This window comes from Petaurus breviceps, unplaced genomic scaffold (assembly GCF_028583685.1).
Source record: "Petaurus breviceps papuanus isolate PSGF00001 unplaced genomic scaffold, PetGlider_PUasm1.0 185, whole genome shotgun sequence".
Classification (NCBI taxonomy): Eukaryota; Metazoa; Chordata; class Mammalia; order Diprotodontia; family Petauridae; genus Petaurus; species Petaurus breviceps.
The window spans coordinates 2,746,836-2,753,045 of NW_027185797.1; the positions used below are offsets into that span (position 1 = coordinate 2,746,836).

At 41.5% G+C, this 6,210-nt stretch overlaps 1 protein-coding gene across 2 annotated transcripts in view; it reads right to left on the reverse strand.

Moving 5' to 3' along the window:
- The window catches only part of KIAA1143 (KIAA1143 ortholog), a 51,396-nt gene that overhangs the window by 25,142 nt on the left and 20,044 nt on the right, over positions 1-6,210 (reverse strand). The gene's annotated exons all lie outside the window — the stretch shown is intronic.

Below are 6,210 nucleotides of genomic sequence, written 5' to 3' on the forward strand. Positions count from 1 at the left end.
AAGCCTCTTTAGAGCTGGCAATTTGATGAAGAAGGGGTAACTACAGAGTTCTGCCAAGCTCCTCAGCCTTAAACTGATGGGCCCCAATATGAGGGCTGTCCCCCTAACCTAATATATTAACACCAATCATATTAATGGAAAGAGGAGAAATGACAACTTTCTTGAGAAGAGGCGCCTGTTCCTGCTGCTAACCTCATAGGGTATATGTCCTCCTATATTTCTTCTACCACATCTTTCCTGTTTCCTCTTACCTTGATAGGGGGTACTTTGAATAAATCTGGATTCCCTGGGATGACCTAAGAACCTAACAAAATACTGAATGTCCCTCTTACTCTGAGGTTCTTTCTGCTCTCTGGGAGGTTGGGAGAGGAGGGGTCTTTGCTGGATTACTCACAGTTCCTCGGGCCCTTGGTCAGCCCTTGGCTGAGGGTGCAGTATTCATGGACATCAAAACATAGGAGTAGAATAGAAAACTGGGCAGGATGTTGCCCACCCCCTTGAGTATCCCCGGGTGTTCCCTAAAATAGCATCTTCTTCTTCCTCTGGCTTTTCTCCTTTTCCAGATGAAATAATTTCCATGTCGATTTAGCAGACTGGCTATGTGTCCTTTCATTAGTAATGCCACAATCCAGCAATAAGACAAATATGCTCCTTAGGGATATTTCAGAGGGCTCTTCTCTTCCTCTGCCCATAGGAGAAGGGTTGCTGCCTAGCTATAAGAATCACAGCCTGTCCCTCTCCACCTAGGCTAGGATTTTTTCTAGTTTTTCTTGACGTGTGATCCCTGCACAGGCATACTGAGTGGTTGTTTATCCTGAAGTTAGAAAGCATTATTCCCATCAGAAATCCAAAGATGAGTTCCACAATGGAGTCCTGACAGAGGTGATAAGTGGTGACTGGCAATCTACCTGGCCTTGGCAGCTTGAGGACTCTAATACTGGAATCTAGCCATCACTGGTATATATCCTTGAGATGCCCTATCTCCTCCTCCACTGAATGAATGCTTTGGTCTGACAGGTTCCTTGTGGTACCCAAATATAGACCAACATTCTTACCAAAACAAAAAACTCTCCATCCACCTGAGGGAAAACACAGAGCCAAGAGGGACGTGTGTCTTGACAACAATATAGGAGGCATCTTGAGTAAAGGCTCCAGGAGCTACAAGCTCAGGCTGATGGAGAACAATGATTTCTACACATGGGAACCAGAGTTCTCAAGGTTTTGCTAGATCTTTGTCTCAATTATTTAGCCAAATCCTGGGATTCAGCCTGAGTGCTGTTTTACTAGTCCTTAAATTACAACTGCCTTGCCCTCCCTGGGAAAGGCAAGGGGGGCTTGTGCCACTCAATTCCTAACTATGGGACAAACCTGATACTGATACCCAGGGCCAGTGTTGTGACCGATGAGGTGGAGGCCTGAATGAGGCCACTTGACAGAAACTGCCCTCCTAGATGTCCCTGTTCCACGTGTGGAACTGCACTCCTTTCATACCAGGGCATGGCCCTTAACCATCAAAATCTGACAGGATTTTTAATTAATCAAGCAGTTAAATCCTGCCACTTTAATCACCAAGCACAGGACCTTTTCAGCCCTTGAGCTACACGTGCCTGGAATGTCTTATCCTCATGCTGGGTGAGTAGTCTCAAGATTCCTTTCCCCTCCTTGACCTTTCAGCCTCTCCCTCCACTTGTTTCTCTCCTTTTGCTAATTTAGCTGGTGTGAGGTGCTAAATCACCAGCCCAACTCACCATCCACTCTCTGCTGTCATGCTAAATACCATTGTAGGTCAGCAGTTACTACTCAGTCTAACAGTACTCATCATCCCACGGCATCATGGGTAAGATTTAGGTCATCTGTCTGGAACAAGTACCTGAGTTATCTGATATCCCCACCCATCCGGCTCTCTGGCCCCCACCAGGCTAGAATGACCTTCCCTCTCAACTTCCCCATGTGGCCAATACAGAAAAATCACAGCTCTTGGAATGACCACAGGCCTACAACACACTAAGTCAGGTCGTGATATTCCCCAGGTGTGAGAGGAGCACTATCTAAGGGCCTAACCTACTTTTTTCTTAAAAGGTATTGAACTGTCCTTGAGATGTAATTGGCCTGGAGATGAAACCCCGGCCTAACTGTGAGAAAATAAAAATCTTGCAAAGTCAAGAGCTTCTCCTTCAGGCTGCTAACAGGGACCAGCAGGGACAACTCAGAGGGAGGAATGGAGGCCCCCCCCACAAAGGTCTACCTTCTGTTTGCACTGGTTACGACTGGGTTGCTTCCTTTGCATACTAGATGGCAAAATGGATTTGGAGTCAGGAAGACTCAAGTTCAATTTGGGCCTCAGACACTCCCTAACTGTGTGACTTAGGCAAGTCACCTAACTCTTCTCAGGCTGTTTCCTCATCTATAAAACAGGGATCTAGCTACTGATTCCATTTTCAAAGAGTTTTCTGTTTAGTCCAACAGTTGCTGGCTTCTCTCATTCCTTCTTTGTGATTCATGTTTTCCAATATAATTTTCACAATACTCACCTATTTCCACCTTTTCACTGAAATCACCCCGTATCAAAGGATATGTTGATTTAATTTGGAGAAATCAAGTTCCTTCTAGAATTTCTCCACCTCATCAGCTATTTTTCATGGCCGTCTTTTTGCAAATACACGTCATACGTGACCTTGCAAAGCGAGATGAGCAAAGCGTCCACGAACGCAGTTTTTCTTGTTGCTCTGAAGCACATGATGAATCAAGCCCTCCAATTCCTTTATTTACCTTTCTAAAAACAGCAGAGGAGCCATCCTTCCATTTGAAAACAACTTCCTTCTTTCTTCTAGTTTCATTTATGGCCGGAACATAGAGTTTAATAAGATTTAGGTCAGAAAGTTATGTATGAACTTGTTGGTCGGCAGAAAAGGAACTCACATTTGGAGTACCAACAGCTAAGTTAAAATTATAGGTGGCCTAAAACCTGTGTCATTCTTAGCACCCCGAACCCCATTTCTACTTTTCTGCCACCATCACTACACAAGCCGGAAGAGGAGTAGAGAGGACTTAGAGACATTTTTGTTTGTTTGTTTCATGAGGTGTCGTAGTCAAAGGGTTCATCACCAGGTAACCAATATTACTGAATGGGATATTTTACTTAATCTATTATTTAAGACGAAACTATTTACATATTCTTCAACTTAGGTATTTCCTCTTTACATTTTTGTTTTAGGAACATTTAAAATCTTTATCCACATAAAATCATGGGCTAAAAGAATTATAATTACAGCATTTGAGTTTCTTTGGCTTTAAAAGGACATTAAAAAAGCTTCATCGTATCCTCCATTTACAATTAATAACACGTAGAAAAATGTCTGAAAGTTTTTTATCTAAGAATAATTATCTACTTCCCAAAATAAACATAAAATATTTTTTTAATTACAGCCCTTCTGTGTCTATATGCCTTTTTTCTATCTCCATTACAAACAGTTCAAGACTCCAAGGTTCTGTGTGGCTGAAGCACCTCCCACCAAAGGCATTCATGGTTTACAGACAGTATTAGCACAGCTTGGAGAATATTAGGCAAATGTTTATGTTGAGTCAGCTAACAGTACACCAACTGTACCCTACAACTCCTGCCAAAACACAAGGACTGTCATCATTTTAAATTAAATTACGAACCACAGTATCTTGAAAATCTTTCTTTTAAACACTGGAATGCTAAATCATACTTTCATGTCCTCTAAAGCACAATCAAACTGAGGGACCAGATGGCCCAAAGGGATCTACAATTTATGCTAGAATACTGCCCCCAAACGGTTAAAGTCTCATGTCTCTGAGCTGGCTAATATGAAATGATCTCATTTTTTTATCCAATTATTAGTGGGAAAGCGTTTATACCAGAAAAAAAAAAAACAACAACCTAACAATCACAGAGGCAAACTGGGGGTAGTTTTAGCTGGGATCAGCCTCTGAGATAAAGAAGCACAGATACGGAGCCACATCAGGAAGGAAGCATTTTAGCACAGCACAGCCAACCCCACCTAACATGATAAATTAAAAGGAAAGCTGATCTCTAAGGAAGTCACTCTTTTGCATACAATTAATCCATTCCTTTGATTTTTATTTTTTAGGGGACTGAAGATTGACAACTGGAACTTTCAGTATGATATAAAATACATGTATTTATATATTATATATATGGAATATATTTTATATACATATGGAAAAATATAATGCATTTTTTTTCCTATTTTAAAATACAGGTGAATTCTTCCTTCAACTGTTTACACTTATGGGTATATGGTATTTCTAGAAGGACCTCAAAATGAGAACCATGGTCATTTACCCTGAAAGGATTATATTTTAACAAGCAGAAAATACAAATACATTTTATATAGACCTGATAGGGCATAGGAATAAGTCACATTTATTCTTTACTCTCTAAATAATCTTTTAAAATCCTTCAGAAAAAAAAATTACATTTTGGATTTTGGGCTTTTCATTAAAAGGCAGCCAATTGACTTTTCAAGACACAAACAGGATACACAACCAAAAAGGATGCTGTTGCATTATTCAAAAGTCGGACATGAAGCAACCCCTGCTGGTTATTCCTGACAACCAAAAACACCGTTACTTAATTATCTGAACAATTTAGGACATTCAGAAGGAAGCTTCTATGGCTCCCAGGATTTTTCCCAAAACAAATATCATGTTTTCTAGAAATAATAAAGTCAGTCAGTCAAGTAACATTTGTTAAATGTCCACTGTGTGCCAGGGCTCTGAGATGAGCACTGGTAATACACGGCAAAGTAAAAAAAAAAAGCAGTCCCTGCCCTCAAGGAGCTCACAGTCTGTTAGGGGGACAACATGCAAAGGGCTAAGCAGAGACAAGATAGAGACAGGATGAATAGGGAAGAGTCTCAGGGGGAAAGGACAAAGATTAATGAAGACATGAGGAAAGAGACGAGAAGCCTCACCATTTGTTAATGGCAAGACGAACTTCTGCTCCCTCGGCTCCCTGCTGCTCCTCCAAACAGATACTCAACTGCTTTTCTGTACATTTTCCATTCTCGTGCTAATCAGGTGCACCCCACATGGAGTGTTTCTGACCAGTAAGGGATGGGAAGAAGTAAGAAGGGCTCCCTAAAAGCCTCCAGAAATAAGACACCTTCTGACCCATGGAGCCCTTAGTGGAGGTTCATCTCGACACTCCTACTGTCCCTCCTCGCTAACCCAATGGCAGCAGAGAAGAGAAGAGACAGATGATTGCATCTCTCTGCGACTGCCGGCTGATCCTTGGGGTTCAGGGAGGAAGAGAGGAATCATCGCTGCTTTCAGGGAAGACCTGTGATTTTAATATCTAGGACAAGTAAACTAGCTGACAAAGGGGGTGGCGTGGGGGAGAGGGGTGGCCTCTTTCCAGTGGCCCCACCATTTTTCTACACCTTCATATACTTTGGATATAAAAAAAGGTAGAAAGGAAACTCCTCCTTTCTTTCCTTCTTTAATCAATACAGGGTTACACAAAATAATTTCTATCCTTGATAAATCAATGGCTTAGTCTAAAACGTTACTTCAGACTCTACCGAAAAGCATCCTAGCAAACTGTCAAAATGTTGTGTGTAAAACGGCATGATCAAATGATCAGATTATGCCCAATATAACTGTACTTTCAATGAAACGATTAACTGTACAAGCCCCTGCATGCACGGATGCCAGACAGAGGCAGGGGCAAGAGAAATGACGGTGATCCCTTCTTCCTAGGCCCCCATACCAGTAGGAGAGCTGCTGCAGTCTGACCACCCCTACTCATTATCCATGGGCATGATGAAGCCAGAGAATTATGGGAGCTGGGAGGAGCGAAGAAACCATGGTTACTAACTAGAACCAGAAAGCTCTGATGAGACACAACAAATACTCAGTCAAGGGGGTCAGCACTCCATTTTATGCATGAGGAAAGCCACCCCAACTGTAACTCACACAGCTGTTCTCCTGCCGTCATTTAAGGGGCATATCCTCCCTGTTATTTTGACCAAAAGTTCTTGAGTTATCTATGCTGAAGATTATGTTTTTAAAGTTTCTTTAAGAAACAATGACAAGAAATGTGTATGTATGTATGTATGTATGTGTGTATATGTGTGTATTATACAGGCACTTACATACATACACACACATTTTTTGGTCCAGACCTGTGATTTCTTTTTTCCTTTTTTTTTTTTTTTTTTT